Source organism: Dendrobates tinctorius, unplaced genomic scaffold (assembly GCF_039654945.1).
Source record: "Dendrobates tinctorius isolate UK_male_01 unplaced genomic scaffold, ASM3965494v1 ptg000250l, whole genome shotgun sequence".
NCBI classification, from domain to species: Eukaryota; Metazoa; Chordata; class Amphibia; order Anura; family Dendrobatidae; genus Dendrobates; species Dendrobates tinctorius.
In genome coordinates this window covers 64,664,384-64,679,861 of record NW_027361917.1, presented here as the reverse complement: position 1 = coordinate 64,679,861, position 15,478 = coordinate 64,664,384, and the positions used below count along the sequence as shown (strand labels likewise).

At 46.7% G+C, this 15,478-nt stretch overlaps 1 long non-coding RNA gene across 1 annotated transcript in view; it reads left to right on the top strand.

The window, feature by feature from the left end:
- Positions 1-1,382: 1,382 nt before the first annotated feature.
- The window catches only part of LOC141063595 (uncharacterized), a 1,081,275-nt gene continuing 1,067,179 nt past the window's right edge, over positions 1,383-15,478 (top strand). The window contains exon 1 of the long non-coding RNA XR_012224903.1: positions 1,383-1,517. This is a non-coding gene — a long non-coding RNA (uncharacterized lncRNA). The remainder of the gene's footprint in view (positions 1,518-15,478) is intronic.

Sequence of the window (15,478 nt, the reverse complement as noted above, 5' to 3'; positions counted from 1 at the left end):
GATATCACCAACCATTCCCATTTTATTTTGGGGTATCCATATAAATGGTCCACCCTGTGTTCCCCAGACACTTTGTATTTTTGGAGCATCCGCAGAACGTTCACAAGTTCAGTATTTGGTCAGTATTTTTTACCTCAGAATTTAAAAGCCAAATCCAGGAGTGGGTGATAAATACAGAAGTGGCGACGTGTTTCTATTATACTTTTCCTGATTGTTCCACTCCTGGTTTTGGCTTACAGATACTGAGGTAAAATACCGACCAAATACTGAGTGTGGCCTCTCAGCGAATACGCTGCTCAAACAGATGACGCTACATTTCTCACAGATGATGCTAAACTAGGCTAATAAAGCAAATTAAATATAACAGGAGAACAGAGCAATGGTAAAAAGATACCGAAAGTGCAATAGCGGCCATATTAGGCTGCTTTTACACTTACCATGTTTTTGCGGGCCGATTTTGCAGCCCCAATAGATTTCTATGAGGCCGCAAAATCGGCCTGCAAAAATTCCACGGTGTGCCATATTTGCGGCCCCCATTGTATACCAATGCGGTGCACCGTGGCTTCTGGATTTGCAGAACGCCGTTTTTTTTCCCAATACTATTTCCATAGTATTGGAAAAATGAAAAATGGTGTTCCGCAAGCTTTTTCGCGGTCTGTTATTGCGCCAGACCACAAAAAATTTGGCGATAGGGCCCGCAATAATGGGCCGCAAAAACAGCGGTAAGTGTTAGGCTGGATTCATATTGCGTTAAGGGTGTGCGTTTAACGCATTCATTAGATAGCGGCATTAATGCTATGTAACGGATGCGTTAACGCACCCATAGACTTCTATAGATGAGTGCATCGCTAACGCATGTCATAATCGGCATGCGTTAGTGATGTGCCGTCATTCTGTGACGAACCCTCGGGCGCGGTCTGCAGCGTCCAAGGGTCTGTCACTGCGAGCGCATAATGTGATCACAAATCAGGAGTAGCGTTACCGCAGTCTGCCAACGCTATGCATTGAGGGGACTGCATTAACTCAATGTGAACCTAGGCTAAAAATAGCCTGAGCGCTAAAATAAAGTATAAGGAAGACTAAGGTGTCAAGCACAGGGAAGGGACCAGGAGTCCTAAGTAATGGCAGACACATAACCATTGGATGGAAGGAACAAGTGAGTGACTGAGTTACAGGTAGAGCGTTTCATTATTTCTGTGCATCACACCAGCAGCAGCACATTCATGCATTGCCACAGATACTGTATGTCTGTGACTCGAGGCTGTGCAGGACGTGTACTCGGTGCCCGCACCTCCTCACACACTGCGGCTTCTACAGCACCTCATTCATCACAGGAGCAAAAGCGCGCCACTCCAGCAGCCTCGGGAGCGCGCCCTAGTGGGCGTGAGTGGGAGCGCGCACGAGTGACAGCTCCTGGATGCGTGTTGACAGCTCAGTGCAGGGAACTGTTCAGCGTTATGACAGTGGGATTCCTACAGCCTGCATTGCACAGACACTGACGCCCATCACCTGTGCAGGTAAGTGCACGCACGCCGTGCTGTGACACAGTGCTGCTGTCACTACTGATCGTGGAGCAGGCTCAGATCACATAGTAAATGCAAAGTGTACATTTCCACTGCAATGTGAAATAGTTATAAAAGTGGATCTATGCATTGTAGGGTTTGATGGAAGCCACATTTCTGTGTATGTATATACGTATATCTAGATCAGTGGTATTTTCAGACATGTACAAATATAAAGCTGAAAGTACTACTGGCCTGCAAAACCTTTCTGTAGTATATCCTGGGACTTGTAGTACTATAGCACCTGCTGATGCAGATATTGGCTGCATCTTCATTCATCTTGATGGTGCAAACAGCCAGTATATAGTGAAGTCTCCATTAAATTATACTTTCATATTTTATAATTGAAAAATGATATTATTCTTTTTAATGCGATTTTTTTAACTACACTTATTTTGAATTTTTTAAACCCAATTTTTTATTCAGACTATGAGTTTGCATGTGCAGGTAGCAATACAGCAGAAATTGTACATTGCATTTTTCCTGCAGCGTTCATTTAAAATTGCTGTTTCACACAGAGAAGAAAGCTGTAAAGAGGAAGTGTGTGTGCGGTGGATGGAGCGTGATCACAGAGTTTTTTGTCATTTAGTGAAACTTCCTGTTTCTTTTTAAAGATTAATTCTCAAATTCAAATAAAGCTGAAGTGATGCCGGTGGGTCGCCGCAGATGGGGTTACGTGACAACCTGTTGGTGTCATGTGACCTGTTTTGGCGCCACTTACAAAGCTGACTGCATCCTTCACATTGTACATGCGTGTGATAGTGCCTGCTGATGTGCCATGTGCTTAGACTTAGGCTTTACCTGATGATGGAAGGTGGCCACTGTTACAGAAAGTATCCTGTAATTCATCTAGGCTATGCTTTATACCTGGAACAAAGGGTGCATCGTGTAGAACTGACACATAATGACAGACAAACAGAATGTCAAAACTCAGGTTTGAATGTAGCCTAAACTGTTGTACATCACAAGCCCCCCCAAACCTGAATGTCATATAAAAGCGAGAATGACATCTAACTCATTAGGAATTGACATAATGAAGAGCTGCAGTACATAGAGACGGAACTCGCCATAAGGGCTTATGTGCAAGTCTCTCGCCTCAATACCCGGCTTTCCCCCCGCACTCGGGACTGGAGTGTGCGGCTGCATGTATTTCTATGCAGGGTATTAGATATTAGGTATTAGATAGGGTATTTGCACAAGTTTCTCGCGTCACACTTGCAAGTGTGACCCCCGACCTCACTGTGAAAAAAACGGCCCGATTTTGGTCCAGAAAAGTCGCATGAGTGTCATGAGATTTTTTTCTAGTACAATCCGATTTACATGCGAATGCGGTGCAATGCGATTTTAACATGAGAGAATGTAATATTCTTCAAGATTATATGGAGAGAGATAGAGATTAGAAAGATATACAGATAGAAAAATAGATAAAAAAAGATATACTGTATATGAATATGTGAGTGAGATATATAATCAGTGCTTTGTATGTGTAGCTTACTGTATATGTTGTTTTAGTAAATAAATTCCTTTCGGGACAAAAAGGCGTGAGATCCCCCTAAATTGCATTAACCAGCAGAGGGATAGCGGACGTCTGAGAGCTGAAATATATTGCCCTTGTGTGCTACCTTTCCTCAGGATAATCTTTGTATGCTAAACTTTTCAAGATTGCAACATGTACATTTATATGTGTGAAAAAAGACGCGGACGGCAACGCTGTTACCATTTAGCTTCTTGTGGTGTGCGGTATCCGGAGCTCTCAGTGCTGGCAGCTGCGGGTGCTGGTCTGGTAATCCACAACGCTGATTATATCCAAGAAGAAAAGAGGACCACACTCCTGGAGCTGATGGAAATAGTGTTAGATTTATTGGCACATGCTATACATGTCGGCTGGGGGAGTGATAACAGGAGAGGGAAAACAGCTGACAACTGCCGTTTAGCGCTACCACAGCGCTTCAACAGGTCCCTGTTGAAGCGCTGTGGTAGCGCGAACCGGCCGTTGTCAGCTGTTTTCCCTCTCCTGTTATCACTCCCCCGGCCAACAGGTATAGCATGTGCCAATAAATCTAACACTATTTCCATCAGCTCCTGGAGTGTGGTACTCTTTTCTTCTTGGATATAATCACATTTATATGTGTGTATGTGAATTTAAAAAAAAAAAAAAAATCATATTTTTACTAATACCATATTTGCACAGTGAATATAACAAGTGATGGAGAAAATGCTGACATCTATATGACATTACTTGAAAAGATTTTTTGAATCATGAACTCCCTACATGAAAAACATGCAGCAGACCTGCTAGTACATTACTGTAACTGCCTCATACAGACACTATTCTAAAGGGAGATTAGATGATTTTTTTTCTACCAGTCTCCTATTAGCGCAGCCTATACCAAGATGTAGTGCCCATAAATGATGGCATCAGAAAATACATTTCAATGAAATATATATGACAATGATGTCATAGGGTTACCACTAGAGTTGAGCGACTTTTGGTTTTTTAGGGTCGCGTTTCGTTTCGTGAAACCCGACTTTTCCAAAAGTCGGGTCGAGCAAGATCGTCCGATTATAGGGAAAAGTCGGGGTCGTCCCGAAACACGAAACCCAATGTAAGTCAATGGGGAATAAAAGTCGGCAGTGAGAGGAGGACAGGAAACACACCTACAGTGCCCATTTGAATGCCAAAAGCATCAATTCTTCTTACTTAAGCTTGTCAACCTTAATTAACTTCATAATACAAGTTTCGCACTGAAAAATGGGGGTTATTTGGCTAAAGTTGTGGGGGGGTAGGGCTGGCTCCAGGTTTTCATGTGCCCTGGGCGAAAGAGCGCCCCTTTAACACATAATACCACAACTCATCATGCTCCGATACGGCAGAGAAATAGCGGTATAGTACAATGAAAAATACTTCACTTTTTACATCTCATGACGAGGCCCATCTATTTCTCCATACAGAATCATTGGTCCCATATAATGTTTGAAACAGTATATGATGAGCTCCACATAATGCTACAGTATATGTTGGTCCCCATGGATGAAGCTCCACTGTCTTATGGGCCCAAATAATGCTCCAAACATAATGGGCCCCATTTCTAATGCTCTAGTGTATAATGGGCCCTGTAAATGCTGCTCCAGTGTCTGATGTCCACCTTTGGAATGTTCCAGTGTATGGTGGGCCCCATCTATCATACTCCAGAGTATAGTGCTCCCCAAAAATTGCTGTCCCAACATTGAAAACAATCAAATATGTCTCCTCGCTAGGGAATCCCTGTACTTGTCTGGACTCCTCGTCGTCCCCATCTTCCATCTCACTGCACAGTATTTCAACTTTGCAAGTGCTGTGATCCTGAGTAAGCAGGGGGGGGCCCACTCGTTGGCGACGGCACTGGCACAGGGCCCCTGATAGTACGGTGGTGTGTCTGATGGCGGGTGGGCCGAACCTGCACTTTCATCTGCAGCTTCCTCTTTGTCACCGTGTAAGATGGAACTGTATATGGGAAGGGTAACCTGAGTTTCATCAGGGTCAGATTCAGGCCGTGTAGCGTGCAAGGGGAATGTAGTGGTCTGGGTCAATGTACCAGCAGATTCATCGAGCAGTGGCTGGGCATCAGTGCACTTGTGTCGCCCCCAGGAGTACGGTCGCCACAGTGGCATTACCTTCTTCCTAGGGAGTGTGATGTCATGCTTGGGAGCAACGAACGATCTCTCTAGCAGGTTAACTGATTGGGCGGCGTTATTCCCACGAGTCATGACCCTCCAAACAGCGTTCATGAAGGCAAAGTGTTTGTTTTACGTGGGCAGTATGGTTGCAAAGCTGAACCTTAAAGGAATGTCCAGAAGGGCACCACCAGGAGTGGAGCCTACGGTTAAATTCGACTCCACCTGGGAAACCTCAACCATGCCAGCTACAGAACAGATGCACACATTGCAAGCTTAATTCCGTTAACGAACGAGACTCCGTCATGCCCCGCGGTCCGAGTCCGGCTTACTAGAGGGACACGTGAGGCTCTGGCACATGAGATTGGCCAATAACTGGTGTGTCATGCCATTACATGTCCGTGGCTGCATGTGCGCTACACTGAAAAGGCCAGCGTTTGTCGCTTACAGGTGCAGATAACCCGCTGAACAACGTTAGTGATGGGGATCACTGATGACAATTATTACCCGCGAACAATGATTTCCCAGTAAGTGCAGGTCAACCGCAGTTCCGGAATTAGGCCTAACCGTCATTCCTGAAAAAATGAAAAACTTACGTGTGCAAACCACAGGTGCTGTAGCTTGCTTAACAGCTCGACAGCCGTTCTCACGCCCAGTATGGATTGCACGTGATTGCACAAAGGTTAGAAAGGGTACCGTATCCCCGGATAACATGTATGGATAGCGTACACATTCAAAATATATGTCTATACATCAGGAGGCAGGCTCAGACGGTGTTAGGCCCAGTATGGATTGCACGTGATTGCACAAAGGTTAGAAAGGGTACCGTATCCCCGGATAACATGTATGGATAGCGTACACATTCAAAATATATGTCTATACATCAGGAGGCAGGCTCAGACGGTGTTAGGCCCAGTATGGATTGCACGTGATTGCACAAAGGTTAGAAAGGGTACCGTATCCCCGGATAACATGTATGGATAGCGTACACATTCAAAATATATGTCTATACATCAGGAGGCAGGCTCAGACGGTGTTAGGCCCAGTATGGATTGCACGTGATTGCACAAAGGTTAGAAAGGGTACCGTATCCCCGGATAACATGTATGGATAGCTTACACATTCAAAATATATGTCTGTACATCAGGAGGCAGGCTCAGACGGTGTCAGGCACAGTATGGATTTGACGGCCCAGATTACACAGCGGAGGAGCAGGGAGAGGTAAAGATTGCAAATGCTGGGGCCCTGCCCAAGCAAGGGGGGCCCACTCGTGGGCGTCGGTACTGGCACTGGGCACCTCATAGTACGGCGGTGTGTCTGACGGCGGGTGTGCACCACCACCGTCAGAGACACTTGATTGCACTATGAGGGACCCTGTGCCAGTGCCCGCACCCAAGAGTTGGCCTACCCACCTGTCCAGGGCAACGGCACTCGCACGGTGTCGTGCGCTAGGTGGTGACCCCGGCCATGGGGGGGGGGAGGCAGCACAGTTAGGGAGTTTTAGAAAGTGGCATATGTTGATGTTGGACATTCAGCTGATGCAAAAGGTGAAATAGGTCAAGTCCCAGGAAGAGGTGGACCAAAGCAAGCCATTTTTCTGTCACCCTATGTGTCATCAGAGGAAGGTGGGACAAAATCCTTGGAAACCCATGCATGGTTCATTTTAATGAAGGTTAGATCATCCACATTTTGGGTTGACAGAAGGGTCCTTTTTTCTGTCATGATTGATCCAGCTGCACTGAAGACTCTTTCCGATAGCACACTTGCAGCTGGGCAAGCGAGCTCCTGTAAGGCATATTGGGCCAATTCAGGCCAGGTGTCCAGTTTAGCGGCCCAATAGTCAAAGGGGAATGACCTGTGTGGGAGAACATCGATATGGGAGGAAAAGTAGTTTGTAACCATAGTTGATAACTGCTGTCTCCTGTCACTTTCCATCGATGCAGTATTACCAGTTGTGTGAGCGGTATTTGAAAAATCAGTCCACAACATTGTCATGAAACCCCTGTCTCCAACGCCACTTCTGCTGTGTGCACCACGAACACCTCTGCCAAGCTGCCCCCGGCCCGTACGGCTCGTGTGAGAACCATCACCGCTGCTGTGTGCTGGGAATGCCTCAAGCAACCGATTTACCAAAGTTGCTTGTTTATTAGCCAATATTAGGTCAAGGTTCTCCTGTGGCATGATGTTTTGTAATTTGCCTTTATAGCGTGGATCCAGGATGCTAGCCAACCAGTAGTTGTCATCGTTCATCATTTTGGCAATGCGGGGGTCCCTTTTTAGGATCTGCAAGGCATAATCTGACATGTGGGCCAATGTTCCCGGTGTCAATGATGCACTGCGAGTGCTGGTTGGAGGAGCACTTTCTGGCAAATCCACATCCCTCCAGTCACGCACAGACCCTGTACCAGACCTTGCCACGCCAACATTTTCACTTGCCCCACGAGATGCATCCTCCTCCCTTAAGTAATCATCCCCATCATCCTCCTCCTCCTCCTCTTCTTCCTCCACCTCGTCCAGGAGAGGTCCCTGAGCAGACAATGGCCTCCTCCTCTTCCTCCTCATCAACATTGGCTGCAGACACCTGCTCCTTAAGGTGCGTCAAAGTTTGCATGAGCAGACGCATAAGTGGGATGCTCATGCTTAGGATGGCGTTGTCTGCGCTTACCAGCCGTGTGCATTCCTCAAAACACTGAAGGACTTTACAGAGGTCTTTCAGCTTCGACCACTGTACACCTGTCAACTCCATGTCTGCTCTCAAAGTGCCTGGCCGTGTATCCTCCCACAAATGCATTATGGCCTGCCTCTGCTCGCACAGCCGCTCCACCATGTGCAGGGTGGAGTTCCACCTTGTTGCAATGTCGATAATGAGGCGGTGGTTGGGAAGGTGGAGCAATCGCTGCAGCTTCTGCATACGAACGGAGTGTACAGGCGACCGGCGGATGTGCGCGCACAGTCTTCGCACCTTCTGGAGCAGGGCTGTTAACTCCGGATAATTTTTGAGGAAGCACTGCACCACCAGGTTCAAGGTGTGAGCCAAGCAAGGTATATGGCTGAGTTTTGAAAGGGCTATGGCTGCCACAAAATTACGGCCGTTATCACTAACTACCTTGCCTGCCTCAAGATGTACACTGCCCAGCCATGACTCAGTTTGTCGCTTCAAGTACTCGGCCAGCACCTCGGCGGTGTGTCTGTTGCCCAAACACATCATCTGCAACACAGCCTGCTGACGCTTTCCACTAGCTGCTCGATAGGGGGAAACATCGTGTGCAACAGTGGCAGCTGCAGATGGAGTGCTCGTACGACTGCGCTCTGTGGACGAGCTTTCGCTTCTGGAGGAGGAGGAGGAGGAGGAGGAGGGTCGAACGCCTACAGCCAACTGTTTCCTATACCGTGGGCTAGGCAGCACTGTCCCACCACCGCTGTCCCCTGTGGACTCTGCATCCACCACATTAACCCAGTGCGCAGTGATGGACACGTAACGGCCCTGGCCATGCCGACTGGACCATGCATCAGTTGTGAGGTGCACCTTTCCGCTCACTGACTGCTTGAGTGCATGGACAATGCGGTCTTTCACATGATGGTGGAGGGCTGGGATGGCTTTGCGAGAGAAGAAGTGGCGACTGGGTAGGTCATAGCGTGGTACTGCATAGGCCATGAGTTCGCGGAAAGCTGTGCTTTCCACCAACCGAAAGGGCATCATCTCAAACGAGATTAGTTTGGCAATGTGGGCGTTCAAACCCAGTGTACGCGGATGAGAGACTGAGTACTTTCTTGGCCTACTCATAGTGTCTGGGAGGGTGAGCTGGACTTGAGAGCTGCATATGGTGGAAGTAGCGGTGGACAGGGCGGACTGAGAGAGGGTTGATGATGGTGATGGAGTTGGTGTTCTTTCTGATGGCCTAGAATCAGTCTTTCGTTGATATAACAGTGGGATTCCCTGACTGCTGTGGCCTTGCAACGACACCTCAACATTTGCTGCGGTGCTAACCGGTGGGCTTACAGTGGGTGAAACAATGTAGCGTTGCTGACTACCTTCATTGTGATCAGTTGCACATGTGGCACTTGAGGTTTGGTGTTGTGTCTATGCTTGCAAGTGCATGCTGGTTAAATGTCTAAGCATGCAACTGGTATTCAAATTTTTCAGATTTTTCCCTCGGCTAAAGGTCTTTGCGCACTTCTTACAGATAACCTTGGCCTGATCATGAGGATTTTGGTCAAAAAAGTGCCACACTGCACTCTTCCTACTTTGGCAGACATTTTGCGGCCTAGCACGCTGTGATCTTTTGACCCTCTGGACAAGCTGTCCAGCAACTCTTTTGATGTTTGGAACCTGTCTTTGGAGTGCTCCGGGCCTGCCAGATAACAGCTGCTGCGATGTCGATGTCTGCTGTGGATGCTCCTCATCTGAGCTATTGGAAGCAGCACCCTCTTCCCCCAATGGATGCCAATCTGGGTCAACAACTGGGTCATCCATCACCTCCTCTTCTATGTCATGTGCACCTTCCTCTGTGTCACCGTGTATGGTGGTATAGTGTGCGGGAAGGGGCACCTGAATCTCATCAGGGTCAGAATCTGGCTCTGTACACTGCGAGGACAATGTAGTGCTCTGAGTGAGTGTACCAGCAGAATCATCCATCAGCGGCTGTGCATCAGTGCACTCCATGTCAGATTCATCTTGGCCTGGGTAATTCACCATTTGACTTGATAATCCAGGCATGGTATGTGAAACAGCTCCATGGAGTAATCAGTAGTATGGCCTGCGTCATCCTTCAATCTTGGTTGGGGTGAAGGACACAAGGAAAGGTGTGGTTCATGAACATGAGCCTCCAATGACGACTCAGCGCTTTTACTTTTTACAACTGAAGAAGAGGAGGCGATAGAGCTGGAGGCTGAGTCAGCAATGTAAGACAAAACTTTTTCCTGAGCTCTGGCTTTAAAAGCGGTTTGCCAACTCCTAGAAAACTAAGCGTTCGAGGCCTTATGTAGCCAGACGATGACGCAGGCTCAACACCTCCTGCATTCGGTCCTATTTTGCTCTTGCCACTACCATCAGATCCACCACCAACACCATCATTACCAGCTGCCAACCCCCGCCCAATTCCACGGCCTCTTCCACCAACCTTCCTCATTTTTGGTAGAAATGTAGACAAAATCCAACAAACTATATAGTAATGTAAAACAAGGTACAAGGTGTCTATAGGACAGGGGAGATTTTGAATTTCTGCAGACACTTGTGGACACTGGACACTTTTGGATTGTGTGAGGCCCAATGAATATCTGAGCGCTATGTGACAGGCTCGATGGCACAGCTGTGACCAAAGTGACTAGAGGATAAGGGAGATTTTGAATTTCTGCACACACTTGTGGACACTGGACACTTTTGGATTGTGTGAGGCCCACTGATATCTGAGCGCTATGTCACAGGCTCGATGGCACAGCTGTGACAAAAGTGACGAGAGGATAAGGGAGATTTTGAATTTCTGCACACACTTGTGGACACTGGACACTTTTGGATTGTGTGAGGCCCACTGATATCTGAGCGCTATGTGACAGGCTCGATGGCACAGCTGTGACAAAAGTGACGAGAGGATAAGGGAGATTTTGAATTTCTGCAGACACTTGTGGACACTGGACACTTTTGGATTGTGTGAGGCCCACTGATATCTGAGCGCTATGTCACAGGCTCGATGGCACAGCTGTGACAAAAGTGACGAGAGGATAAGGGAGATTTTGAATTTCTGCAGACACTTGCGGACACTGGACACTTTTGGATTGTGTGAGGCCCACTGATATCTGAGCGCTATGTCACAGGCTCGATGGCACAGCTGTGACAAAAGTGACGAGAGGATAAGGGAGATTTTGAATTTCTGCAGACACTTGTGGACACTGGACACTTTTGGATTGTGTGAGGCCCACTGATATCTGAGCGCTATGTCACAGGCTCGATGGCACAGCTGTGACAAAAGTGACGAGAGGATAAGGGAGATTTTGAATTTCTGCAGACACTTGTGGACACTGGACACTTTTGGATTGTGTGAGGCCCACTGATATCTGAGCGCTATGTGACAGGCTCGATGGCACAGCTGTGACCAAAGTGACTAGAGGATAAGGGAGATTTTGAATTTCTGCAGACACTTGTGGACACTGGACACTTTTGGATTGTGTGAGGCCCACTGATATCTGAGCGCTATGTCACAGGCTCGATGGCACAGCTGTGACAAAAGTGATGAGAGGATAAGGGAGATTTTGAATTTCTGCAGACACTTGTGGACACTGGACACTTTTGGATTGTGTGAGGCCCACTGATATCTGAGCGCTATGTCACAGGCTCGATGGCACAGCTGTGACAAAAGTGACTAGAGGATAAGGGAGATTGGATTGCTTTTAAAAAAGCAGTTTGCAGAGCAGTGGGTAAACAGCAATGCCAGCCTGTCAGGAAGCCTTAAAAGGCAGCCCAACAACCAACACCACTGATACACCACAATATAGCCTCCCCTTGCACTGCACACACAGTGACTGGTGTGTTGTGCAGGCCAAATCGCTAGCAGCAGAAGCAGTTTTTTTTTCTTCTCAGCAGGACAAAAAAAAAAAATTGGGATTGCTTTTAAAAAAGCAGTTTGCGGAGCAGTGGGTAAACCGGCAATGCAGGAATGTCAGGAAGCCTTAGAAGGCAGCCCAACAACCAACACCACTGATACACCACTATATAGCCTCCCCTTGCACTGCACACACAGTGACTGGTGTGTTGTACAGGCCAAATCGCTAGCAGCAGAAGCAGTTTTTTTTTCTTCTCAGCAGGACAAAAAAAAAAATTGGGATTGCTTTTAAAAAAGCAGTTTGCGGAGCAGTGGGTAAACAGCAATGCAGGAATGTCAGGAAGCCTTAGAAGGCAGCCCAACAACCAACACCACTGATACACCACTATATAGCCTCCCCTTGCACTGCACACACAGTGACTGGTGTGTTGTACAGGCAAAATCGCTAGCAGCAGAAGCAGTTTTTTTTTCTTCTTCCCTGCCTAACGCTCTCCCTACAGAATCAGCAGCAACCTCTCCCTATGCTAAGATCGGCAGAAGTAAGATGGCGGTCGGCGTGCACGCCCTTTTATACCCCCTGTGACGCCCACCAAAGCAAGCCAATCACTTGCATGCCCTTCTGAAAGATGGTGGTGACCCGTGCCTATGTCATCACGTTGCCCACAGTGTCCGTGGATCCTGATTGGCTGAAAAAGAGCGCAAAACAAACTTTTGAAACGCGACTTTGGCGCGTAAGTTGCCGACCTCGTGGCCGACCTCATCCTAGGGTCGGCGACTTTTGAAATTTTTCGACCTGTTTCGCTCAACTCTAGTTACCACAACAGTATGAAGCCAGAAAACCGCAGTGTCTGATTGATCCAGCTCCGGCGCTGAGAAAAAGCACTTTGCCTTCATTTTAAATGTGTTTATTTCTTCTGGCAGAATCAGCCATGTTGGAAATCCCTGTACTCACAGCTGAGCTCAGTTAACCACGCCTTTTCTCTTTATAATCTGAGCTCTGTTACTAATCCTCGTCACAGCAAGCATTTGCTGCATGGCTATCGGTGGGAGAGGAGTTGGTATGAGAAGGAGAGTTGGAGAATTTCTCTGTGACTGTTGCTTTGTTTGTATGCATGGTAATTCCCTATCCTTCTCAATTTTGGTTTATTCCCCTACCTTCACGCCCCAGTGCATTCCTCTGTTATATGTGAGTAAATATTTTGCATGCCTGGAATTTTCTGTTAACCTTTGTTTGTGAGGCCCTGTTTGTCGAGTTGGTGTACTACGATGCACAGTAGCACCCCTCTTCCCTGGGTGGGGAAGAGAACAGACGGAGGGCTAACTCAGGAGATAAGTCAAGGGTGGAGGCCCTGGCATCTTAACCTTCAGGAGTATCAAGCTAGGGCCACCCCTAGTGTTAGGGAAAGGGAAGGAGCCCTTGGTCCCGAGTCACCCGACAGCTTGTGCCGTGACAGATGATTGCAGCTGTTGCATTATACATACCATGCTTACTATAAAGCTATAGGTAGAGACACTGATGGTGATATGTATAAAATATTTTGGCCACTGATACATTTATAATACTTATATATTCGTAAGTGTCACAAAATCCCAACACAATTGTTAAAATAATGACAAAGTGATAGTGCTAAACATTTTACACGCAGCATTTGCATCTGATAACTGCTGTATAGTTGGAATGTCTGGCTCTATATGTGCAATTTACATACATTTTTGCATTCTAATATACTTAGAAAAAATATTTTTAACTATGTATGAAGCATGTATCGTACTTTTTAATTTTTTTTTAAATACAGAGCATATAAAGTCTTTTATACCCAGAAAACATAGGTGGGAGCATAGTAATTAACTTATTGCTGCATTTTATGAATCAATAGTACAGTCTTACACACACTTTAGCTTTCACTGTTGACCGCAAACATTTAGCAAGGACTGAAAACAAGCATAATATTCAACCACCCTGCTAAACCAAACCCACAAAACTTAGAACAGTGCTAAGTAGAGTGGATCTTATTTCCTCACTACTTCATTTTCTGTTCCAATATCTTTTGCAATAAGTAAAAGGGTCTATGACTCTATGAGGGCAATATATATATAGATCATCTGTAGAAAACATAGTTGGATTCATCAGTATTTGGACAGAGACTGGTACCACTACAATAGATTTGAAACAAAGCTATCAATAACTATACAGTGGGTACGGAAAGTATTCAGACCCCTTTAAATTTTTCACTCTTTGTTTCATTGCAGCCATTTGTTAAATTCAAAAAAGTTAATTTTTTCTCATTAATGTACACTCTGAACCCCATCTTGACTGAAAAAAACAGAAATGTTGAAATTTTTCAGGTTCTGTCTGAAGGATTCCGAATATGGTTGATAGTTGGATATGTTGGGGCAAAGAATTACAGAGGATGGGGGATATTCGGGAGAAATCTTGGAGGCGGTTGGGTGAGGAGCGAATAAGTGTGGAGGAGAGAAGGAGGATTTGGGAACAGCTATTTCACAGGCTCAAAAGTAATTTGAAAAACCAGGAGCATTATAAATATAAGTACCATATATGCTTGAGTATAAGCTGACCCGAGTATAAGCCGAGGCACCTAATTTTGCCACGAAAAACAGGGAAAGCTTATTGACTCAAGTATAAGCCGGGTATGCTTTGTGCCCTCATCCCTATCCTGCTATGCATGGCTTCCCCCGTCCCTGTCATTGTATGCATGGCTCCCCCCGTCCCTGTCATTGTATGCATGGCTTCCCCCGTTCCTGTTATTGTATGCATGGCTCCCCCGTCATTGTATGCGTGGCTCCCCCGTCCCTGTCCTGGTATGTTTGGCTCCACCCGTCCCTGTCATTGTGTGCGTGGCTTCCCCCATCCCTCTCCTGATATGCATGGCTCCCCCGTCGCTGTCATGGTATGCATGGCTTCTTATCCCCTATCCTTGTATGTATGGTTCCTGTTAAAAGAAAAACGAAAAAAAACATCCTACTCACCTACCTGTGCGAACTCGCCTGCTCTGCATCTCGTTTGTTCCGGCAGCAGCATCTCTTCTGGCGAGTGATCACGTGGCCCTGCTCATTAATGTAATGAATATGCACTCCACACCAATGGGAGTGGTGAAGCGTGCATATTAATTACCTTAATGAGTGGGGCCACATGATCACTCGGCCAGAAGAGCTGCTGGCGCCGGAACAAACGAGATGCAGTGTCGGTGATGGCGCGCAGGTAGGTGAGTAACGTGTGCTGGAAGCGGCTGGCACCGTGCGCTTCTATTACAGCAGCGGCATAGGCTTTAGCCACAGCTGCCGGCTCCTGCTTCTGTGACCCGCTGCTCCACCGCTCCTCCTCCCCCGTTGTGTTTCGTAGACAATTGACTCGTGTATAAGCTGAGGGGTACATTTTCAGCACAAAAAAAGTGCTGAAAAACTCTGCTTATACACGAGAATATATGGTATTATTTTAAATACTTAGACGTGAATACATAGAAGTCAATAACTGCCTACAGTCTGCACATATGTGCATCACCAAAAATGGAGTTTCTTCTTTTGAGATTCTTTGGTAGACCTTTGCTGCAACCTTTTTTTAGCTGCTGCTTGTCCATGAATATCCTGCTTGAGGGAAATGCATGCTCTGGTTCACTGACATCTCTACTATTCTATTAACCCCTTACCTACAATTGACGTAATATTCCGTCCATGTGACCATGGACCTAATTACCATGGACGGAATAT